The 25,413-nt window shown below is 31.7% G+C and overlaps 1 long non-coding RNA gene and 1 pseudogene across 1 annotated transcript; both read right to left on the bottom strand.

The window, feature by feature from the left end:
* Positions 1–254: 254 nt before the first annotated feature.
* LOC101266419 ((3S,6E)-nerolidol synthase 1-like) lies at positions 255–7,738 on the bottom strand (annotated as a pseudogene).
* LOC138348589 (uncharacterized) lies at positions 2,554–5,083 on the bottom strand. Its single transcript, XR_011221341.1, has 2 exons — positions 4,993–5,083; positions 2,554–2,765 (listed from the first exon to the last, which is right to left on the bottom strand). It is a non-coding gene; the product is annotated as an uncharacterized lncRNA (long non-coding RNA).
* Positions 7,739–25,413: the final 17,675 nt, after the last annotated feature.

Below are 25,413 nucleotides of genomic sequence, written 5' to 3'. Positions count from 1 at the left end.
TTATATTTCATTTACACAAAAACTCTTAATCTAGAGAAATAAGTGATTTCTTAACAATATTTTACTAATCTTTATAACAAATTTAATTCGAAAAATTTAAAAATAATCTTTTTCTTTCATAACATTAAAAATGCAAAATATTACTTTTTGAATAATTTTGATATATAATAGTAAAATAGAATTTACGTATCAAAGGTTATTATAAGTGCATAACAATTAATCGAATATAAAAGCATAAAAAGAAGAAGGAAATATCTAAACAAACAAGATTGTTATAGAGCTTTGAATATATATCACTCTTTTCATATACATAAACAAAAAGGAAATTACAGTACATATATTAGGACAGATAGAGTAGATACTTCTACATTATTTATATGATATATCGATGATCTCTAACCAAAAGAACTCTACACTTTACTCACTTGATAAATCATCATACAACATAGACTTAATATATTCTTGAAGGATAGGAAGAGATTGATTATCATCATAATCATACATGAGAGGTATCATTCTTGCAAAATTAAGAGAAATTTTTGAAAATGATCTTAAATTAGGTTGACTCATTAGATGAAGAGATTCCTTGTTAAGTTTCTTCCACTCATTTTCTATTAGCTTAACTACATATTCTCTTGCCAATTCCATAGAACCATCTTTTTGTTCCTTCAAGTAGCATTCTAGGTAAGAGCCATCATTTCCTTCTTGATTCTCATCCTGCACTCATGTTATTGTCCACTAAACTATGTTAAAATTACAAACTTAACAAAATTAAAATATAAAATTACCTTTGCACTTTCAATATCATATATATTTGTATGACAGAAAATCATGTCATAAAGGATAGAATGAAAGTTTAAAATTAAAATATGTTTATCTATAAAATTACCTTTGCACTTCCAATATCATTCCATAGGCGAAATATGATAGCCACAGAAGAGACCATGTCTGATGTATCTTCTAAATTCATAGAATTTTGATTGGTTAGACCAAAACCAAGTGAAAAGAACATGTGAGTTAAGATCGATCACATGACTCATGTGTTGTTGGTAACTCTCCAGAGGCAAACCATTTTGCTTCTTTTAAAAATGAGTTGCATAAATTTTTCCACTGAAATCACAAATTAATGATTATGTGTTACAAAATGTATATGTTCTTCCTACAAAATAAAATATTTATACTATCACATATTTTCTCTATTTTAATTTATGTATATTGTTTTCTTAATTAAATAATAAATCATACATAAAAAATTAAAACAATTAACTAAATAGATGTTCTTATGATAACCTTTTACAAATATTTTTATTAAGGAATAAAACCACTTTTTTAATAAAAAAAAAATAAGTATACTTTCTAGAATGAAAAGTCTAATTAAAAATTCAATTCAATATTAACAAAATACCACATTATGGAGATTTGGAGTGGGGTTTTGTCCATAGATTTTGTAGATATTGTAGCCAATGGAATTGATGGTGTCATAAAAAGCCCTGAATGGTGGTCTCATGTATTCTGATAAGTCCACCATGACATCCAATTCCCACCTGAAAAAAATAATAATCTTTTTAGGTTATGGACGAGAATGTCATAAATGTTCGTTGAACTATCGCAGTAAATTTAAAATGTCATAAATGGTTGTTAAACTGTTGGAGTAAGTTTAAGATGTCATAAATGGTCCCTCAACTATTAATAGAGTAAATGTAAAATGTCATAAATGGTCCTTAACTATTAATAAAGTAAATGTAAAATGTCATAAATGTAAATTTATTATTTTATAAATATCCACTTCTAATTTTTCTTTTAATAAAAAAAAATCATTTAACAAAGTCGTTGAAGTATGAAAGTTGAAATTAAAACATGTGAGTAAAGAACTTTTAATTTTATTCAAATTGCAAGAAATTCATTTCTAATAAATATAAATATATATCTCCTCACACCTAATGGGTAATAGCTTTTTTCTTTTTATGACTAGATAGAGGTGGCCCGTGCTTGCACGGGCCCAACGTTGGAAGATTTTTGTTAGTTGGATCTAAACATATAGAAATGTATGAGCCGGCTAAATGTACATATGAAGATACATAGATATATAGAGATCGTTAGATATTGTAAATATAGTTGGCAATTGTTTAGTTTGTTTTTCTAGCTGTATTATTTAGATATTTACATCCTATTATATTTACATAGTTCTGCCTTTTAGCTGCGTGAATGTAATTGTATTTTTGTGCAGGCCAACAATATTTATAGAAATAATTCAGAGAATCGGGTGCATGCTCAAAGATGAAAAAGGACAAGTCTATCCGAAGGGCGGTTGTGGAGGCTTCGGTAAGGGAAACTTCTCTGAGCTGTTTAGATCGATCGAGGAATACGAGAAGATGTTTGAAGCCAAACATGTTAATCAAGTAGCTGTTGTTGAATGAATATATACGAGCATTAGCTTGCAATCTAATTGAAATAGAAGTTCTCCAATGAAATGATTTCATAGTAGAGAGTAAAGATACATAGTGCATAATATGTACCATCTCATTTCAACTTACCAAAAAGCAGATCATATAGTTTAAGAAGAAGCAAAAAAATTTAATTCATATTTCGAGTTTGTTATATTATCAAAGAAATAACTTGCACATATGTAAAATTTGAATACAAAAATTAAGCAATCAGGCTTTGGCCTTCACTATCAATGCCCCTCTGTATAGTTAAGTCGAACATTGATGATCGAAGGTATGCCTTCTGAAATTGGCTGACCTTCAGAACAATAGACTGGCCTACTGAAATTCAACAAAATATGCAAATTATGTAGACAATAACAGATTAGATGAAAAATTCATGGTACATTAGATAATGATTCAAGAATTAAAGTTTATAAGTTCGTATGCTGAGATTTTTCAGAAGCTCCTACATATAAATCTATCAGTGCAGAAAATAAGCTTAATTGTACCACGACTACAACAAAATTCAATTGATTCGTATTCAAACTTCTTAGCCGAGTCAAGTTATGAACCTTTGTTAATGGAACATATACAGAGCATAATCTTCTAATATTAGGCATATTTTCTCTGCACATGCCAAATAACCATAAAAAACAAAAAAACAAACAAACAAGGAACACGCACCAACGGAGAGGGAAAATCATTTTAAAGCTGGAAGTACGTGGCAAATATTTAATAACATATGCCTCTCTATCTATCAAAAGTAATACACTTGAGAGAGATCAAAATAGTCGGGAAGAGTAAGACTTATCTCAAATCTCTTCTACAAATTTTGTTAATGGTCATAGAGAAACTTTTGCATCAAGTTCTTCATCAAATAGGTTCAGTGATTCACCTTTTATATCTGAATCCAGCAGCTCCGGATCACACTCTTGGTCCTCTTCTTGGTCTCAGAAGGTAATAATAGCCACAATAACATTGTTATACAAGCAAAAATATGAGGAATGGTAATTTTGAAAACAAGTTTGGTTGGTGAAATAAGAATTTATCAAAATTTGGGCTATCCCCAAAAGCAGGCTATCCAACACAAATCTCTTTAGAGACCTACCTAAATTGTTGTTAGGAATTAAACTGATAATATTATGTTCTTGGGTTTCATGATAAATAATCAATATGGAATAACAATCCAAACCCTTTTCATAAACTATGAAAGGATAAACAATTTCTTTTTCCTTTTAAAACACGAAGCACAAAGACATTAGATAAGATCATCACCAAAATGGCCCCTGAAGATATCATTTCACAGATATATTCTTCCACAGAACTTTAATGTCCACTATAACAGCTCAAGATTTGTAGTTTCCAGGAAAGTGCAAATTTTTTTGATAACAGGGGAAATTGTAGTCGCTATCCTTAGGAGGTTGTGCACAAGGTAAAATCCAGTCCTATACAATAGCTCTTGTCATTCCAAATATAAAAACAAATTCTACACTGTACCGAAACAACATTAGTAACAACTACTATAATATGATTTTTCACATAGTAAACCAAACTATGGCGACAACACATCGAGACACACAAATGGGAATAACCAAATTCAAGCAAGTTAACATCAATGATATTAAGGGAACTCAAATAAGAACATTAATTGAGGACAACAAGAATGGTTTCTTTGATCAACGAAGCAGAGGTTTAGTAGTTAGTAAACACTTTTATCAAACACTTCATATGCAAATCTGAAACCATCATAATTTAACCCGACTTGTAACCCCCAAATAGAACAAAAAAAGAGAACAAATAAAACACATAACGGCAAGGAAACTAAGCACAGTGGAGTAAAATCCATGAAAACTATGAAAAATCAGAGCATCGCTTGAACCAAATGAAAGCAAGGAGTGACCAAATTGCCCTGTGATGAAACATGCATATTGACCATGAGTGCAGAGGCTTCTTTATTTAGTATATCTCAAAAAACTAAAAAAAGCCAAAATTCAATTAAAACACACCAATATATCATGCATGAAATCGAAGTTGAAAAACAAGCAGAAAGATTCAAACAAACCTCCAGATTTAAGTATCAGTCAAAAGCAGAGGAACACCGAGAAGAGGATTGAAAGTAGAATAAATTACCAGTTCCTATGTTAAGTAGTACCACGTGTAACTACACTTGAATGACGAAAAAATTCCTAGCTGAAGCAGGCATGTTGACCAGATCTGTAACCTTAAGTTTCTCAAACGCACTCAATTTTGCTATCGATTAAACAGAGCAGAACATAGTGATTGAACCGTTACTGATCAATGAAATAAAAAGATCAAGGAGAACGTGGTTCTTCATCTAGAGTATGAATCACATTAAAATTGTATACTCCAAAATTCATTGAAATTGTTGAAAAGTACAAGAAAAGCTGAACATCAACAACAAACTCAAATGAAAAAAAGAAAGGAAATCTTAACACATTGATATGTTCAACCAAAGATAAAATTGGGGAACATTTTTTAGTGCAATTTTAGATTAAGTAAAATAAAGAGATACAAAAAATCAAAACAAAGAATAGAGAAAGCTTACCTAATGAATGCTTGAGAAAGGAGATACATTTTGTGAGCAGTAAGATCTTGAAAACATCAAGACAGCTAAACGTGAGGTGTACATTGAAGACACAAAAGCAAGACACCTAGCTATATTTAAATAGTGAAAAGACAAAAATAACATTAAGTGTGATGACACAGGCATGTTGAAATAGCCTTCTTCTAATATAGTAGTAATATATTTGAGCATTTCCAAGTCATTAGCAGTAAAAATCTGCTTCATTTTATCATCTATTTAATAAAATTGGGACTATATATATATATATATATATGTATATATATGCTCATGAATTTTCTTGTATTTTGAATCGTTGGGGAAGTAAGGTTCTTTTCATAGGAGTGATTTGAAGAAAAAAAATATTGGGAAGGTCTAAAGTACCTATTGACAACTTGAGGTTAAGGTTGTTTTGATAAGGGTGATCTCAAATAAAGAACCTATTGACAGCTTGAGAATAAGGTTGTTTTTTCAAGTAAAGTACCTATTGATAGCTTGAGTGAAGAGGGCCAACCTATGTCATCTATGACATAAATGAAAGAGAAGCATTTTGCTATCTCGATTCTTTGTTGTGATATTATTGGATCCGTAATCATTGCCATTGGCCAAGCATACCATTTTAATGGTTGATCTCTCAACAGCTTCAAATCTTCAGCTAAACCAAGACTTCTCCACCACCTATATATATCATTAGAAGTTGCAATTAGTAAATTAAACTGTTTTTGACATTCCAACCATATGTCATGAATTTAATTTATATATATACTGGCAATATATAGATTTTTTCCAGTATCATTTAAAAGATAAAATTAATTATCAAAACTCCACTATTCTTGATAATAATAAGAAAGAATTCAAAATTCAATCGGAACATTATTTAAACAACTTTGAAATATTTTCATGTTATTAGTTGAACTTAAATATAACCTCTCATTCGCCTTTGAGATTGACTATTGTACATTGAGATAGTAAAATAACAATATAAAATAATTTTATTTTATATTGTTTATTGTTTAAATTCAACTAATTTACCTGGAAATTTGAATCAATTCATGTTGATGTATCTCTCTTTTTATAGAGTAGTGAATATTTGCCAATTCTTGCAAGGTGGTTCTTCCACATCCATTGATTCCTTTAAAATTATTGATGAAGCTTTTCGCCTTGTAACTTGCTAAACTTTTGTGGTATGGATACTTCAATGTTTCTTTAATAATTGTAGCTTGATCACATGAGTCATTATGTGCAAGACATGCATTCAGGTGGTCACTACTGAATTTTGCAACTTCATCAAGTATATGTTCACCTTCAACACCTAGTTGTGCTGCTTCATATAGACCAATTAATCCACTTATATCTTGCCTCAAGGAATCATCACTATTCTTGAATTTCTTGAATACATCTGTTTTAATTTACACAATAAAAGGAGATTAGATAGATACATCAAATTGAGTTTTAACTTCAAATTGAGTTTAACTTTTATGACATGATCATTCTTGTTATAAACCAAAGTTAAACATTAAGAAAAAAAAAAAAGAAGAACCTTCATGAGTCCAAGCATGCATAGATTTTTCTATTTTTATTTTTTTGCTAATTGAGAGTTGTGATGAGACTAAAGTCAAGGACATCTATATGGAACATCTGATCATAATTATTCCATATTTTCTTAACTAGAAATACTTTTACGATGTATATAGGATCAAATGAATAAAAGGTTTGAAATATATATACAAACTTTGATCGAAATTGCTGTGAAAATCTCAAACTTTAGATAGGACCTGTTACTCCCGCACAATTTAATAGTGTACTTTAAAAATTATATTGGTGTCCTGCCCAAATTTTGAGATTGCTATAACAATTTCGATCAAAGTTCAAATATATTTCAAGCTCTTTTTCCAGATTAAATCATTTCTTATCGTATAACTTAATAATCCACGAATGAATTATGATTATTGGACTTCACTGAAAAAACCAATTACCTGCCGACACGTGGTAACCTTCTTGTCTCAGAAGTTTGAAACAAAGTGAAACATCAAAAGGGGTTTGATACTTGAGAAAACAAGCACTTTGATCATACTCCTTATGTAGAATTGATTCAATTTCTTCTTGGAAATGGTATTCAATTCCCATTCGTTGAAGTGTATCCACTAAAACAAGATTATTGGTATTTCTTTATGTCATTAGTGAGTACTTTACATCCTTCACTAATCCTGCAAATTTGGTACTATTAAATCCATCCTGCATAAGTAATGAGCATTCTCTTAGTTTAAAATAAATAAATAAATATATATATATATATATATATATATATATATATGAGAACAATCTTAAATTGGAATTTCCTGCATAAGTAATAAGCATTCTCTTAGTTTAAAATAAATATATATATATATATATATATATATATGAGAACAATCTTAAATTGAAATTTGAACTCTTCATATTTTATGTTGTCGCTAAATATTACTTTATTGTAGCTGGAGATAGATCTTAAAAGATCATGTTCTTCAACGGCCCATTTGTTAGAGCTTCCGCATGAAACTTGACTACTTCTTTGATTGGTTATGTGCATAAAAAGAGATTGTGAAGGGAAAAGGGCGCTAGTCATTGCCATGATGTATAGATATTATTTTGTGGTATTAATTTGAAGAAATAACAATTCGACCCTCTCTATTTATACTATTGGAAAGAGAACGTGGAAGGTGAAGTATGAAGTATTATTTCCTTTCCATTTCATTTTATTTTGATACTTTCTTGTAAGAAAATATTTGTTTGTAATTTCCTTCATTTTATTAAATTAATTTTATTAATTTGACTTTAGTATCTTATGTAATTATTAAACGTGGTGACGTTGAAATAAATAACACCATATATTGACATGATATAGGGAACACATATTGCAATTTATTCGAAGTCTATTTCATTTTCTTCCTCTTTTGTTTTCTTTTTTCATTTCAAAATCTAATACAACCAACCAAACCCAAATATTAAGATGATTAGAAAAGGTATAGAACGTGCAAAATGGAATAGTAGATAACGACTAATTTAGAATCCTAGTTTTCATGTAGATAACGACTGTACAAGAAATTTAGAATTTGTTATTTATGTTAATATTTACTTATTAATGTTTGATTAAGATTTGTTGGGGATTCGACTCTTCTCTAAGTTTTTCTTCGCTTCATTTTTCTTAAGTTTCTATTTGAAATAATAACACAGCGTAGATTAAAATAAATGACTAAAATTTAAATTTCTAAAGTATATCTCTAACCAAGATTTAACTAATAAATATATTATATATTTAATTTTAAAAATTACTATAACACTCCACAATCTTAACAACATATTATGATATTATCTTGTTCATACATTTAGGGGGGGAAATTTGCTTCCTAAACTTTTCTACTTAGGATGTTACGTTAATTATATTTAATTTTTAAGTTAATATTTTTATTGCATTTTTTCCTTGAATTGAAGAGTATTATTTTTTTCTATTTTATTTCACCTTCGTCTTTTTTTTTCTTTCTATTTCTTCAATTTCACAACATTTCAATATTTAAAAGAAAATTAAAAATGATTCCACTTAAAAAAAAGTAATTAGAAAGAACTTTTTTTTATATATATTTATGAATAAGATAATATGTTGCTAAGATTGTGAGATTATAATAATTTTTAATACTAAATATATAATATACTTATTAGTTCAATCAGATCAGAAATTTATTTTGAAAAATTAAATTTTAGCCATTTATTTTGATCCATGTTATATGTCATTAATCCAAATAGAAACTTCGAAAAATGGAGAGGAGCCGAATCCGTTTGCTGGATAGGTAGGTTCTAGATTTAACTCCTCTCCATTACTTATAATCTCCATTTCCCCAAGTACACATTTGGATGGAAGTCATGTGTCATAATAAATCTTCACCTTTAATTTTTAATTATGACACATGGCTTCCATCCAAGTGTGAACTTGGGGAAATGGAGAGGATATTCATCCATAGGTTCTTACTTCTAGTTTGCTTTGGTTGTTAGTATTATAGGTTCTAGCACTAGTTTACTTTGGTTGTTAGGACGATTAAGGGTAAAATGTAATTTTATACTAACAAAAATCTATGAAGAAAAATGGCAAGAGAAACGAATAATTTTAGAAACATCTCTTTGTATATGAAGTGAATGATGATCAACGGTAAAAATATAATTTCATACTAATAAAAATCTACCAAGAATAATAACAAGAAACTTAATAGTTCTAGATTCATCTTTGGTTAATGTTATTTCTGTCAACTCATTTTGTTATCACTTCACATTTTTTATGAGTTATTGTGATATTTATTTATTACTCTATTTAACTATTGCTTTAATTAATTTCTTGTTTTTATATTCGTTATGCTTACTAAAAATGCCTACTTTAACATAAAAAGTCATTACTTAAAAATATAGTTAATTATTTTCACCTTTATTTTGGCTCTAATAAATATACCTGAAAAGAAACAAGTATGATAAATTAATATATATTAGATTTAAATTAAAGAATAAATAAAATTAATTTCAATATTTTTAAAAATGTAATATCATAAAAGATGTTAAAAAGTAACTTTACAAATAAAATGAATAGGATGACATATTTATATTGAAAGTATACTGATGTTTATTAGATTATAAAAGTGTAGTTCTTCATTAAAATATAAAATCAAATTTGTACTTTTAATTGATTTCAAACATATTAATCCAAATATGTGAATTGATGTAAGTATGATTTAAAAAGTTGAGGATGATCTAGGTAATATGATCATTTCATATATATTTCATTATAAAAATTATAAATTGTGTTTTTAAACTTCATTAATTTTTTTTTTCAAGTGATAAATTTCATCCACAAGTTACACATGACTTTTCAATAAACTGTAAATTATAAGATTTTTCTAGAACTTAGTCTATGACACAAATAAATAGACATTAAATCATTCTTCATTTCATTCGCTCCTCAATTCTCTCCCCTCTCATATCTTATAGCAATGAATTTCTTGCTCTTTATTTTTTTTGTGTCTTAAATAATATACATTCCGCTATAGATCTCTTATTAAGAAACCAATAATGCATTTTTTTCAACATTAAGAACTACATTTTGATTAATTCTCTCTATAATGACCCAACTTTTGTTAAAATAATTATAAGACAAAAGTAAAATTCACTATGTTTTAGTGGAGACATCACTTCTGACACTTGTCCATATAGCCAATTTCCAGCAAAATTCAGATACTCCACACTTTTCAAATGCCCCAATGAATTAGTTAACATGTTAAATTCAATATCAATCACAATTTATTTTCTCAAAATGCTTAATTCAAAAGGAATGCAACCAATGAACAAGATCTTAAAGAGCGAAATTTTCAACAATTTCAGGAGCATGTTATGTCCTTTCCTTTAGTTCTCTTCAGACTTTTTAATTTCATGGCGTTGCTTTTTTTTTTTTTGGATTGTAGAATTTTTTTTTGGAGGAATCTGATTTACTTGATTTCTCTTTTTACGTATAATCTCAAAATTTCACGTAACATATATGTCATTATATAATTTATTGAAAAACATATATTCATTTATTACTATTATTTCGTCATAGTTTAAATCATTTTAAGCAAGTTATATAAATTATTACAACTACCTCATGTTACATTACTGTAGTATATATTATATCAATTGTTCGTGATATTTTTAAATCCTCTTTACTTGAGATAAAACATTTATTCATCATGTTACTTTGGAAATTTTTTTTTCTTTACTATACAAAATTGTTCTCCTATTTTTAATAAATATTAAGACACAAAGTAATAATCTTTTTTCATCCTTTTTTACTTTGTAAAGAATGAGATGATTCATTATAATTTTCATAAGGCATGTCATTATTTTTAATAAATATTTATATTTTATTGTTATTTCTTATAATGTTTATTTAAAAATATCATAATAATTTTTCTTTTAAAAACCTAATCAAATTTCTATTATAAAATTGTAATATTGAATTGGTAAACGGGCATTTCATAATCTAGTATAAATAGAAATGTCTTATTACATACTTTCAATATACAAAAAAACAAGAGTTATCAAAAAAAGTCTTCTACCTCTTTTTATAGATTAATAAATTTCTAATCATTGTTGGGTCTTTCACTTGCCCATATATTAATACCTTGGGTAATTTTATTTCGATCAAAAAGTAAATTCATTTTTTTGTTGGAAAGTCATACTTTTACAAAATTGTAGCACCAAAAAACATTCTAAGAAATTAAGGTAAAATTACAAAGATGAAAATATCACCATATTTAGAATAATGAAAAGAATGTTATAAAATATAAGTTCACAATAATATAATATAAATAGAGGTGAGAAGATAGGTAGACGAAGGAGAAAATTTTTCTTCTATTCAAGCGTGTCTTCAAAATGGCGAATAATATCTCTATGTATAGTGTTGAGATATCACTCCCAAATGTCACATTGTTAAAAGACAAACTAGTTGATACATAGTTATCCACCATTGTTCGTATCACCTTGGAATTTATAACACTTCCCCTTAAAAGTCCATAGATGACGTGTCTCGTTAAAAATTTGCTAGGAAAAACCATGTCGAAAAATTCCTAGTAAAAGGAAAAAAGTATATATATCTTTTAATACACATTATTTGTTATGTCATTACAAACCTTACCTGGAAAATAAAACCTCTGTCAAGGAAAAAAAAGTGCAACGCCTATTATACTCTCCCTCATTAAAATATCACTTAACTTTTCGTGATGATCTCATCCAATCTTATATATCAGCTTCTCAAATATTGATATTTACAGTGTCTTTGATATTAAATCACATTCACGAAGATGTTATATTGTTGAACTCATCTTGATATATAATTTTTAGATTTCATGGATATGATGAGGGTTTAATCTAGACAAATACATTCTTGAAAATCCTATACTCATGATCTCGATCTTGCAACTAAATTATTCATACAACTTGTTCATAGCAACAATCATATTGTGGGCACTTTTATTTGAAATTTGGTTGTCTCATACAACGACTTCATAAATGCCCTTGATGTCATTTCAACGTCTTCTCATTGAAAAAGAGTGTAATCTTGTCAATAAACTCAATACAAAATATTTAATCATATATAACAAGGTTCAATAGTTTCCTAATTACTGATATATGAAATTTCATCACTAAGAAGTTCTTTATCTTTCTCTTCAAACCGAAATGGATCTCTATTTATGTCAAACAATCTCATAATCATTGGGGGGACTTAATGAAAGTGATTTATTCTTGTAAAATTGCGTCAAAACTTTTCTATGTATGTTGATTGTTGGACAAATTTTTAATTGTCAAATTCGCAATCTGTATGTCAAGACAAAATATCTTACAAAGATCTTCTTATTTTATATTCTCTTTTCAAACACTCAACAACTTTTGACAGCTTTTTAAGAGTGCTAAAAATTTTCAAGTCATCAAAATATACAACTATTATAACAAATTTAGATCCTGACCTTTTTAAAAATGTAAGGACATATAGGGTCATTTTTATACCCTTTCTTTGATTGTTATTTCAATCTATATAAGGTTTCTTGAAGCTTTGTTGAAAAATCTTCTTTTAACTTTTATGTGCTTCAGGCACATTGAATGTTCTTAGGATTTTTATATAACTTTTATTGTTTATGTTATGATCCAAGGGTACCCCTAGATGTAACAAGGCACACAATGCCCCTAAGGGCACCATGTAGGCCACATAACATCATTATCATGTAAGTAAACATTAAAGAGTAAAAACATATTCTTCAAGTCTTTAAGAAATTTTCATGAAACAAAGTGGAAGTCTAGACATTATTTCATTTAGCCATCTAGTACAAACAAAGTCTCAAAATAGGGTCACAACCCCTTACAATATAAATTTGAAAGTCAAATACAACAAAATGAGGAAGAACAAAATAGTTCTTGTCCTCGGATCCATGAGGACTCATTACAAGCTTTTGATTATAGTCAATCCAGACTTGAACAAGAAGGAAGAAAATCTCAAATGGTGGAACCTACACTTTGTGGTAAACCGTAGAAGGAATATGGATTAGTACAAAATTGTACTAAGTATGATAGTCATGCACAAAACCGTTAAAATAAGCTAAAAAGGGACAAATTAGTTGAAGAGCATGAACTTTATCAAGTTTGAGAATCATCAAGAAAATTAGATTAAAAGCATAAGTCATAAGCATATTCAATATTAAGTCATCGCATCATAATAGAAACTCATTACTGATACTCCGAAAGCCTACTTGTTCCATGCACAAGTAAGATCCCATAATCCTACCCATGCTAAGTAAAACACCTTGAGCAACCATAGTTAATAATTCACCTTTTACTACATTGGAAATAAGTCTTAACCGACATGGATCATGTGAGCTTAACATGAAATTTAGTGTCATGCCCCACAACGAAAAGAGGTGTTCTACTTGTCTACGGTAGAACTAAATGCATTAGCTTGTAGGTGAATGCACTAGCTAAAGTCCTATGATGTCACTTAGCTATGGAATACGAATATTGTTACTAGAAATCAATCCTTAACGGGAGAGCTTCCATCTCATGAGATTTACTTTAGAAATCCGACCATTCTTAATTGGAGAGCCTCTTTCTCACATTCAATATCCAATCAATGCTACAAATTACATTCCACAATTACATGTTTAGTCTTGAATTATATTTACAAGCATGAAGGAGTGTCTAAACCCTCCATCCAACACAATTGATAAGGTAACTTATAGATTCAATAGGTGAAAAAGGACTTTAAACTTTAGAATCATCATATAGTGAGAAGAACTTTCACAGGTCATTATGTGTTTATACGAATGAAATATGAATTAAAACATAAATAGATTATAATCATGTTCATAAAGAATGCATACATGAAGCTTACAATTTAGACTAATTCCCTTGTTTTATTCTTCTTGGATCGATCATGGATCTATTTCTTGCAATCAATTTAGGGTTACTGCATCCAACATGGATAATAATGTGATCAAGGAACTAAATTACAACAAGTACAATTCCATATAATTGACCTAACTACAATTCACCCATATCACAAAGTCATAAATTAGAGTTATGAAAATTTCATAGATCCATGGGAGATTTTATTATAAAACCATCATAAAGCATTAATTCAATCATAAATATGTTAAATTCTCATTGAAAACGTTTTAAAAAAGAATTCATGATTTAGAGTGAAAACCCTAGGTTTTTGAGAATTTTCTTGTCACGCTCTGGGCTACCCCAAACGTGAACACAAGACGTATGATCACAAGGGAAACCAAGTTAATCTTGCTGGCACTATCATAAACATACAAAAGATAAACTAAACAATAAAACTGTGTGGAAGCTAAATTATAAGATATACTGAAAATCATGGGGAATATCCATATATTGTCTGAATTTGAAAATTTGAGAGTTTGAATACAAAAGAAAATTTTGTAACACCCCGTAGCCAAAATAGACCAAAAATTAGTTTTTTAAGAAAAATCTGCAGGTGCTACCAACGGTGGCATCGACGGACCGTAGACTGAACCACGGTCCGTCCTGCACAACCGTCAATGCAGGACGGACTAGTGGGTTCTTTTAACCCATTAGGTCCCTAATTTTCAGTCAGATTCTTGATTCTCTTGTGATGATTAAACCTAGGGTTTCTAGAACTTTGATAGAACTTCATAAATTTATTAGTTTTATGTTCCAAATAAAATTATCATGTTTTTATTCAGTTTATTGCATGAATTTCATAACCCTAGCTTTGAATTTCTTTAGTTCTTGAATTACACATGCTAGGTCAGATATTTCAGACACTTCAGATATACATGCCTCAGTTATAAATGCATAATTACCAGATCAATAAGTTGTCGAAATATTTGACAGCGGTTTTCTCGATAAAAAGTGGATCTCATATTCAAGTTGTGTGTTAGCTAAACTTTATAAGGTACTTTAAAATTAGTGTAAAAGCCTTAGAACTAAAATGAAATGTACTTCTAAACTAACTTCGACATTTCAGTTAATGAAACTTTCAAAATCATATCCCAAGGTTGTTTACATAATGTTTTGACCAAAGAAAACCATACAAACTTTAAGAGCACCAAAACATAATAACTTGCGTAGTTGCATAAGAAACAAACAAATGAATTTGTGGATGAAGTATCAGTTATATTAAATGATTGATAAGTTAATTCATCTAGAGGTTTCACGACCCCGACCGCCGTAATTAGAACCCAACCCAACCCTCTAGTGACAAACCACTACTACAACCTGACCAAGTACATTAAAGAAACTAAACCATTTAAAGATACAAAAGAAGGTTTAAATGACGAACTAAATAAGGAATTCCCATAAATTCTGAAGGCTTAACAAAAACAACTGCACCTAACTTTCACGGAAATTCAACCCCAAGACTTGAAAGTCATTGTACAAAATCATTACTAGTCAACAAGTCTAAGAAAAAGGGGGTGTAACTCTAAAAAGTAAAGATAAGTAAGAAGTCTATATATATAGTCATAGTCTAAAAAGAATGAACTAAACTAATTATGGACTAAACTGGCTCACCCTCGAATCCGGTCTCGACCAGTGATCTCCTACCTGAGGTCTGTCAGTAGCTTCCTGAAAATGCCCATTATTAAAAAAAGAATGAGCAAGTGCAATATAAGAACACAAAACAACAGTGTATTAGTAGGATCACATGATTACTCCATTAAGCCCAATATACGAAAGTAATTACAAAACAGTAAACACATATACATAATGCATCATTCAATTATAATTTTAGGAACAACATATAATTTCCCTATATCAATGACAGGAATATATGAATGCAATAATCACAAGTGGTTTCCTTATGAAACCCATACCCAAATTATTAGTGTGTCGAAACGTGACACTCGATCCAATATATGTGTTGGAATGTGAAATCCTGGCAAATATAAGTGTGTCAAAACGTGACACCAAATTCGATATATGTGTTGAAATGTGACACCTGATCCAGTCAGCTAAACCAGAGTCACAATCACACTCATAATAAACACGACACATACTCATACAATCAAGTTATAAGTTCGTGGCATATAATTGTTCTTAATTTATCATTTTCGTAGATTTGATTCATGTTTCCCTCTTCACATAAATGTACACATAGAATGACCCAATTGACAAACATATATAACACAACAAGAAGTCGAACCATCACCTACCTCGAAATCATGCTTGAATACTCCTAAGACACTTGAGCCTTCCGTTTCAAGAGTATTTGAGGTTATTCTTGGTCTAAAACAAGTAATTAATGCAAAGATCAATAAACAAAGTCGATTTTGCCCTGATTATAATAAAACATTAGCCCGCTTATCAAGGATTCTACATTTGAAGAATCGAAATATGGATTAGGGGAAAAGTTATTTTACCTTTAGAGCTAGAAGTCGTGGGAATCTGATAAGAAACTGTACTAAATCATCCCTTAGCTCTTAGTTTTCAAAAAACAACATTTTTGGGGATTTTCCGCATTTTAAGTCGCGACTAGACCGCCACGGTGGGCCCCTACCCGCCATTGGGGCCCCATGCTGGAGCAATAAATCCTTCCAGCAACTTGCCTTAAGACATAAACTCGAAATTGAGTTCCAAGCTCCCATTTCACAACACACCTTCGAACTTCGACGTTCTAAAACTACCCGTTCACGCCAAGATTAGTTTCAGGAGTTCTACATGCTCGAATCCGATTCCATAAGAACGTAAAAGCTCCTTGGAATATCAACTCATGTGATCAAACTCATGATTTAACACCCCATCCATTAGCGGATTACTATAGACCTCGCCTGACTCAGATTTCATCTAAGTTTGGCCTAAGCTAGAAATTTCCAAGTTACCACTCATAAGTTTTTTGGCCCAAATTCATTTCACATTGGATTTTCCATAACATAAGGAAGAAATCGTTACCATAGGAAAATTCTAAACGTAAAAAAATACCTAAAAGGACCTATAAAGTCATTACATAAACAATATTTAACTATGCATAGCACATTAGATTTGTCACGATCGGAGTCTAGACCCTAGACGAAAACGGCGTCGTTGACCTCTCAAAGGTCGCACACAAGCGTATAGACGTCATTCTTACTTCATCTAGATTAACTTTAGCGGAAAATTTAAACTTTTTGTCTTCTTACTTCATGCTAAACATTTTAAACTTAACATCATAGGCGTTCAAAAATCACCCATCTAATATAGAGATAATCAAATGAAAGTAAGAGTTGATAATTGCCTTAAATGAATTTTTGCACAAATGGAACCAATACAAAGTATGAAATGAAAGTGGAAAGAAACACTAGTGGAACATGCTCCACTATCTAAAGCCTACATCTAAGATAGATAATAACGGTAGACATACTCGAAAGCATGAGGGCTTACCAAGTCCGGATGAAAACTCCACATCCGGATAGCTGCAACGTCAACATGTAAGCTCTGGCGTCGACCTGTGTCAGAACCTAAAAATGTAGAGTTGTATGGGATTAGTACACTTGTACTAAGTATTGGTATATGCAAGCACACACCAAGGACATGCATGAGTAAGAATAGCTCTTTCCTAACAACATGATTTATGGAAAGTCAAGTCAGTGGACTTGCCAAATTTGGATTAGGAAAGTCAATGGACCTGCCAAATTTGGATTAGGAAAGTCATGCCATGAGTGTAACATGCATTATCAAATTTTATCATTTTGCAAACAGAACATAAAATATTTCACATATCATATCATGTAGTTCATATCATTCTTTCATATGCCATAAGACCTTGGAATCATGGACTTGACATTAGGACTTCCCAAAATGAGGGCTCAACATATGGGACCTCAACTAGGGAGCCTTCTTTAGCAAACACAGAGCCTGCTTCATTCATTCATACGTACTTCATTTCATTTCGTTCATAGGCTAGTGTGAACACCAATTATACCTAGGATGTAGTTTAAGACTTTCATCGGGTTTTTTGTGCAATGATCAAGAATAACCTAGTGTCATTACTTGAGTCTAACTCACCTCTTGATTATCCTATCTTAACACCTTTGGTATAGTTCATTTCATTATGTGAATCATTTGAGGCTGGCCTCATTCATTCATTGGGAACTTTAACTTTAACCGATATAGATCATGTGAGCATCATGAAATCAAGTGTCTCCCCTACACCGAAAAGAGGTGGAATCACCGGCCAAAGTGACCCAAAACATGCTAGTGTACATGAGAATATAACTCGGCCAGATCCTTATATTGCTAGTATAGGTTCGAAGACTAGGAGATATAAGGAGACCCATACCCGGCATGCGGACAGTCTCATCTCATGAGAGTTACATGAACCTCCGCCCTTCCCGAAAGAAGGCATCCCCACTCATAGCTAGTCTATCGGAGCTCAGTATAAAGTTCCATTACATTCAACGCATATGTCATAGAAGGTGACTTCTAGTATGAGGACATCATAGATCAATAGGTGATTTCTAATCTCATCATTAGTATTAAGTGTGTTAATCTCAATACATTCATTAGAGTGTTCATAAAGATTGGTCTCTTCATTAGCTATACACTCTCATATGTGAGTATGTTTTGGTAACAATTACTTAGGCTCATTTGAGATTGTTCTCATCTTTCACGTTATCCTCATATCATGTTCTCACCACATTCATTAACATTACCACAATTGCTCTTCATAATTACTCACCCAATTTTTACATGAATGTTTATTTCATCATATGCCAATGCACTTGGTCATTTAATGTATCTTACACTCGTACTTAACCCTCCGAGGGTTTCATCATTTCATTGCATACATCTTAGGTTCACTTATTTTTAACCGTATACTATACTTATGGGTCTATACATACAAGCCATGAGGCTTCATTCATAGTTTCTTAAGTGACTCATATTTTCCTAAGATTATGTAGAACAAGATTTATGTATCTTGTATGTATGCCAAGATCTCGATTTCGATCTAAGTAGGTGGCATTATTCTTGACATTTAATTCACGTATGATTTATGTATCAATACGGAAATTTGGGCAAGGGAACCCAAGTTCGAACCACTTGGACAATACCTACATTTTTCCTTGACTTTATTTTTAGTCTTCATGACATTTGGACCCTAGATCGAGCCCCAACATCAACATTCTATCTTTATTTTTCTCCTTGGATTCTCCTCGTATTTGGCTGAAGGGTTGTGGGATCGAACCCTCACAACCCCTTTTATTTTTCGTTTAAAATTGTGTTGTCCAATTCGCCTAAACCAAGAGGTTATGGGATCAAACCCCCACAGCCTCTCCTTATTTATTCTTTAATTTTGATTAAGGGCTGTGAGTTTGTGGGTTCGAACCCCCACAACCTCCTTATTTTAATTTTATTTAAAATTGACTTATCTAGGCGTTTGGCAATGAGGTTGTGGGATCGAGCCCCCACAGCCTCACTTTATTTTCTTATTTATTTCTCCCTCTTTTCCAGCCTTGAGGTCGTGGGTTCGATTCCCACGCCTCCCATTTTCTTTTCTTTAATTTTCTTCTTTCACTTCATTCGCTGCCTGGAGGTCGTGGGTTCGAATCCCACGTCTCCCATTTTATTTTATTAATTTTTTTCTTTTTTTTTGCACTCAAATTCTTCAGCCAGCGTACCCCATTTCGATTCCCCTAATCCCAATTCTTTTTCTTGCGATTTCAAGGCAGTACACGGGTGAGGTCACCAGTTCGAATCCTGGTGGCCTCATCCCTTTATTCTTACATAAATTTCTATATTTATTCCTCTACATTTAGCATCAATTAAACATATAAGTTGGCTTGAAATTTAGTCATTTCTTTAGCTTATTTTCACCAACATTTTCACTTGAAATCTTAGGGAAATTTCATAGATCTTTTTACACTTTTTGGGGTGCATTTTCATAGGTTCGTTTAGCCAAAATATTGATACTCAAATCATCCAAACTTCCATTTTAATTAACATCACTATATACATAAGCTTATGCAAGTATGACAACCAAAACATTATCAATTTTAAGCCTTAAGCCGAGGACTCCAATTACAGTAACATCTTTGCACACGCACATACTTGCACAAAATTTCGAATACATGATTTTATTTCATACGATTTCAAGTAAACAAACATAATAATATTGATCATAAAAACATAACATACACCTAAATCTACCAGCAATCACACCCAACCTAATATTCATTGGGAGCTTGTGACAGGGGCATGCAAAAGGGGAAACAATCCTAGTTTTCGAATGAATAATATGAACCTTAAGGGGTCTCTTGGGAAATGGACCAAGAGATAAGAAAATCCATACCTTTTTGACGTTAAACTCTTGACTTGCTGCCCAAAAACTTCACCCAAAACCACGTCTAAATCTCCTCAATATCAACACCACTCGAATGACAACCTCCCTTAGCCTAGTGTGCGATTAACGTTTGTTTTCTTGTGATTTCGTGTCAGTTCTTCAAGTGAAAAGAACTTGGTTTATTTTTATGCTTTTGTATCTTATTTTGACAGAGAAATTGCGTGTGAAATAATAAGGGAGATTGAGCGTGAGAGTTGAGAGATAGACGTGAGAGAGTAGGAGTTATATTAGGCTTAGGAGTCTAGTTTAGAACTTAGTCAAATAAGGTTTACTTAATTATTAAAAATCTGATTTTATTTTATTTTAAATAAGATAATGAATAATAATTATTAATTAATTGTATTAATTCAATAGCTTAAATAAAAATCAATTAATTCATTGCTTCCACCTAGGTTTGAACCCGGATGAAGCAAGACTTCACTTCAAGAGCTCAATATTTACTATGTCTTCCCAAGTTGCCCCTCGACCTTATTAATTAAATAATTAATTATATATTTAGGGTAATTACGATATTACCCTTATCCTGGAAAAAGACCATTTTACCCCTAGACCCTCCAAACCTAAGATTTTCCCTTTTTAAGTCCGGTAAAGACTCCTTCAAGTAAATCTTCGTATTCGAGAGCGCTACATGGTTGGATCCAACCATTACAAGATCAAATAACTCCCCAAGTTAGTTGTATTGGATGTAGCAAGGGTTGCGAGGTCTGGTTCTACCCGCATCAATCCGTGTGAGTTCGGTGTAATCATTGGCATCTAGACACATTAAGCATTACTTAGCATATCCATTTTTAGGGTTGTTACAAGATTAGTATGCTATATAGGGATTAGTAACATCCCAGGCTCATGGTGATAACATTTTTTTTTGCATAACTGTAGAGTTGTAAAAATAGGCTGACCCGGCCCAACGCAATCCAATCCTAACGAACTAGATAGTTAAATGGGTTTGGGAGGGCTGACCCTTTTAATTAAAGAGACAATAAGATAGCAGTCCGGCCTAGCCCTAAGCGGGCCACGGATTGGGATGGTTTTGCCCTTCAACCAAAAACTACACAATATTATTTTCTTAGAAGGAGTATCTAAGAGAATCAAATGTTGACGTCTATGAACTGGATATCAATACATACAATTTTCATTTATGAATAACAAACTTCAGAGAATACTTAGAAATACATTTATGAATCTCACACTTTGGTGAATGCTTACGAAAATACATAATTGTCAACGTATGATTTAATGAGAAAAATGTTGATCATTCAGTCATTCCTCCCACAAAAAACAAGCTAGTTTAAAAGACTTGATCTTTTATGTTTTTAACATATTTATTAACAAAAATTTACAAATAATACACTACTATATATATATATATATATATTCATAGTTGGCCTCTAAGACTAGCGGGCTAAGTAAGGTTGGGCTAAAAAGCCTCGTTCCTAAATGGGCCAAAAAAATTAGGCCCAACCTCCACTTAATTTAAAGATTAGGTTGGGCCAGCCTCGCGAGTCAAGCCCATTTTGACGGATCTAGGCATAAGTGATAACAATTTTTTTTTGGCAAAAAGTTCCTGCACTATAGATAATCTAGATTTTTTTTTCTCATTATTCAGTTCATTAGAGTTTTTTTCCCATTATTTATATTTTTAAATTAAATTTTCTTTCTTTTATTTAACTAGAATAGATAAGGATTTGACGGTGTCAAGACATGTTGCATATTAATTTTTTTTTTGTAAAAAAGATAGTCATTGTTGTGATTTATTCAAAATTAATTATTAAAAACAATAATTTTCACAAGTCTATGTATATGCATAATATTCATATAGATTATTCACATTGATATTCTTAATGATGGTGAAAGACAGTATCGAAACAACGTATAGCACACGAAATTAGTACTCTATATAGGGCCTATAACACTAATTACGTTAAAAAAAACAGTATCCAAATACTTATTCAATACATTTGAGTTTTTTCCCGTTAATTATGTTTTGCAAATAAAATTTTCTTTCTTCTATCTGAACTAAAATAGAGAAAGATCTAACAATTTGGTTAAGAACGCTTGCATGTTTATTTTCTAACAAATGTTATTGGTGTGACTTAACAAAACTTAATAATTAAAAAAAGATATTTCTCTCAAATCATCTATATAAATTATATTCATCTGATCATTAATGTTTTATCTTCATAATGGTCAAAAAAGCTATACCTAAACTACATTTAGCACAAGAAATTAAAATGCTATGTATGGCCTACTAACATCTCAGGCCTAATGATTTAAATATTTTTCTTTTTGACATCTTTTTGATTCATTTGAGTTCTTTTTTCATTTAAATTTTTAAAATTAAATTTTCTTTATCATATTCAAAACTTAATAGAAAAGTATTTTTCGGTCTAGCAAAAATTCATGTATGTTTCTTCGTACTTCGAAAAGTCAATTTTAGATTCGTACAAGTCAAACTTCAATTTTCAGTCTAGGGTCCACTTCAAACAACCATAACTTTTAACACAAAAAGATTTAGTAGACCATGAGGAATCTAATTGAATGTCTCTGAGTCCAATTCAATGTCATTCCAGAAACTATCTCAGAACCCTTCTTAGTCTCTACTCCAGTCGGTGACCCAGTTATAGCTAGACAAGTATACAAAAATTGCCTTGTCATAGTCTCTCAGAAAGTCACCTCAGCAGATTTAGTAGAGTTAGAAATGGTAGACTTCGATGTCATTCTAGGCATGGATTGGTTACACTCATGTTATGACTCAACGATTGTAGAACTAGGATTGTTCGTTTTCAGTTTCCAGACAAACCAATCTTGGAATGGAAGGGTATTAGCTTAGCGCCTATGGGTCGATTTATTTCTTACCTTAACGCCAAAACAATGATATCTAAGGGTTATCTTTTTCATCTAGTTCGGTCTAAGGATTCTAGCCTTGAAACCCCATTTCTTGAGTCAGTTCCACTAGTCTGTAAATTTCAAGAAGTATTTCCAGAACCAAAGTCCCTCCTAAAAGAGAAATTAACTTTGGAATTGATCTTCTTCCAGATACCCAACCTATTTCTATTCCTCCTTATAGAATGGCTCCAACAGATCTTAAGGAATTGAAAGAGCAATTGAAAGACCTTCTAGATAAGGGCTTCATCAGACGTAGTATTTCACCATGGGGTGCACCAGTGTTGTTCGTAAGGAAGAAAGATGGTTCTCTCTGAATGTGCATTCACTATAGACAGTTGAACAAGGTCACAATCAAGAATAAGTATCCTGTCCCCAGAATTGATGACTTGTTTGACCAACTTCAGGGTGCTAGCCATTTCTTAAAGATAGAGATCTTAGAGTCAGAGATAGTTACATTTTGAAAACATCCTTCAAAACTCGGTATGGTCATTATGAATTTGTATTTATGTCGTTTGGACTAATCAATGCTCCTGCAGCTTTCATGGATTTGATGAACAGAGTGTTCAAATAGTACTTAGACTTGTTCGTTATTGTCTTCATTGATGATATCCTCATTTAATCTAGGAGTAAGGAAGAACATGCAAGTTATTTGAGAGTTGTTCTGCAGACTCTCAAAGATCGTCAGTTATTTGCTAAGTTTAGTAAATGTGAGTTTTGGTTGCAATCCGTTGCTTTCCTTTGTCACATTGTATCTAGCGAAGGGATCCGCGTAGATTCACAAAATATAGAAGCAGTGATACAATGGCCCAGACCTACCTCTGCTACAGATATCAGAAGTTTCTTAGATCTAGCAGGTTATTACAGAAGGTTCGTGGAAGGATTTTCATCCATATCCTCACCATTGACTAGGTTGACTCAAAAGATGATCAAGTTCCAATTATCATATGATTGTGAGAAAAGCTGTGTAGAATTGAAAACTAGATGGACTACAACTCCTGTCTTAACTCTACCAAGGGGTTCAGATGGTTGCGATGCATCCAGAGTTGGCCTTGGTTGTGTATTGATGCAAATAGATAAGGTTATATCTTGTGCCTCTAGAAAGCTTAAGGTGCATGAGAAGAACTATCCAATTCATGACCTCGAGCTTGCAGCAGTGGTGTTTGCACTCAAGATATGGAGACATTTGTATGGTGTTCATGTAGATGTGTTCACCGATCATAAGAGCTTTCAGTATGTGTTCACCCAGAAAGAGTTGAATCTTCGCCAGAGAAGATGGCTTGAGTTCCTTAAGGATTATCATATGAGTGTGCATTATCATCCTGGAAAGGCGAATACAGTGGCCGATGCTCTTAGTATATTATCTATGGGTAGTGTAGCCCAAGTTGAGAAAAAAAGAAAGGAGCTAGTGAAGGATGTTCACATCTTGCTCGCTTGGGAGTTCGCCTTATGAGCATATCAGACAGCGGTGTAACAGTTCAGAATGGGGCAGAATCGTCTTTGGTAGTGTATCTTAGGAAAAGCAAGAGAGTGATGCAATCTTGCTTGAACTAAAGGGTGCAGTCAACAATCAGAGAGTGGAGGTATTCTCCCAAGGGGGAGATGGTGTACTTAGCTACCTAGGTAGATTGTGTATTCTTGATGTGGGAGAGTTGAGGCAGGATATTCTTGCAGAAGCTCATAAATCCAGGTATTCTATTCATCCAGGTGCTACTAAGATGTACCGCGATCTGCGGGAAGTCTATTGGTGAATGGCATGAAGAGGGATATAACATAATTTGTGAGTAAGTGCCCCAATTGCCATCAAGTCAAGGTAGAACATCAGAAACAAGGAGGTATGACTCAAGATATCCATATTCCTACTTGAAAGTGGGATGTGATCAATATGGATTTCATCACAATGTTACCTCGTACTCGCAGACAACATGACTCAATTTGGGTGACAGTTGATAGGATGACTAAGTCTTCTCGCTTTTTGGTGGTCAAGACTATATATTCGGCAGAGGAACATGCCAAGCTTTACCTTACTGAAATTGTGAGGTTGCATGGGATTCCTTTGTCTATTATCTCATATAGAGGTCCTCAGTTTACCTCTCATTTCTGGAAGTCATTTCAAAAAGGTC

The sequence above is a fragment of the Solanum lycopersicum genome, chromosome 5 (assembly GCF_036512215.1).
Source record: "Solanum lycopersicum chromosome 5, SLM_r2.1".
Taxonomy (NCBI): Eukaryota; Viridiplantae; Streptophyta; class Magnoliopsida; order Solanales; family Solanaceae; genus Solanum; species Solanum lycopersicum.
Note: the sequence above shows the minus strand (reverse complement) of the source record. Positions and strands in the feature narration are given on the sequence as shown.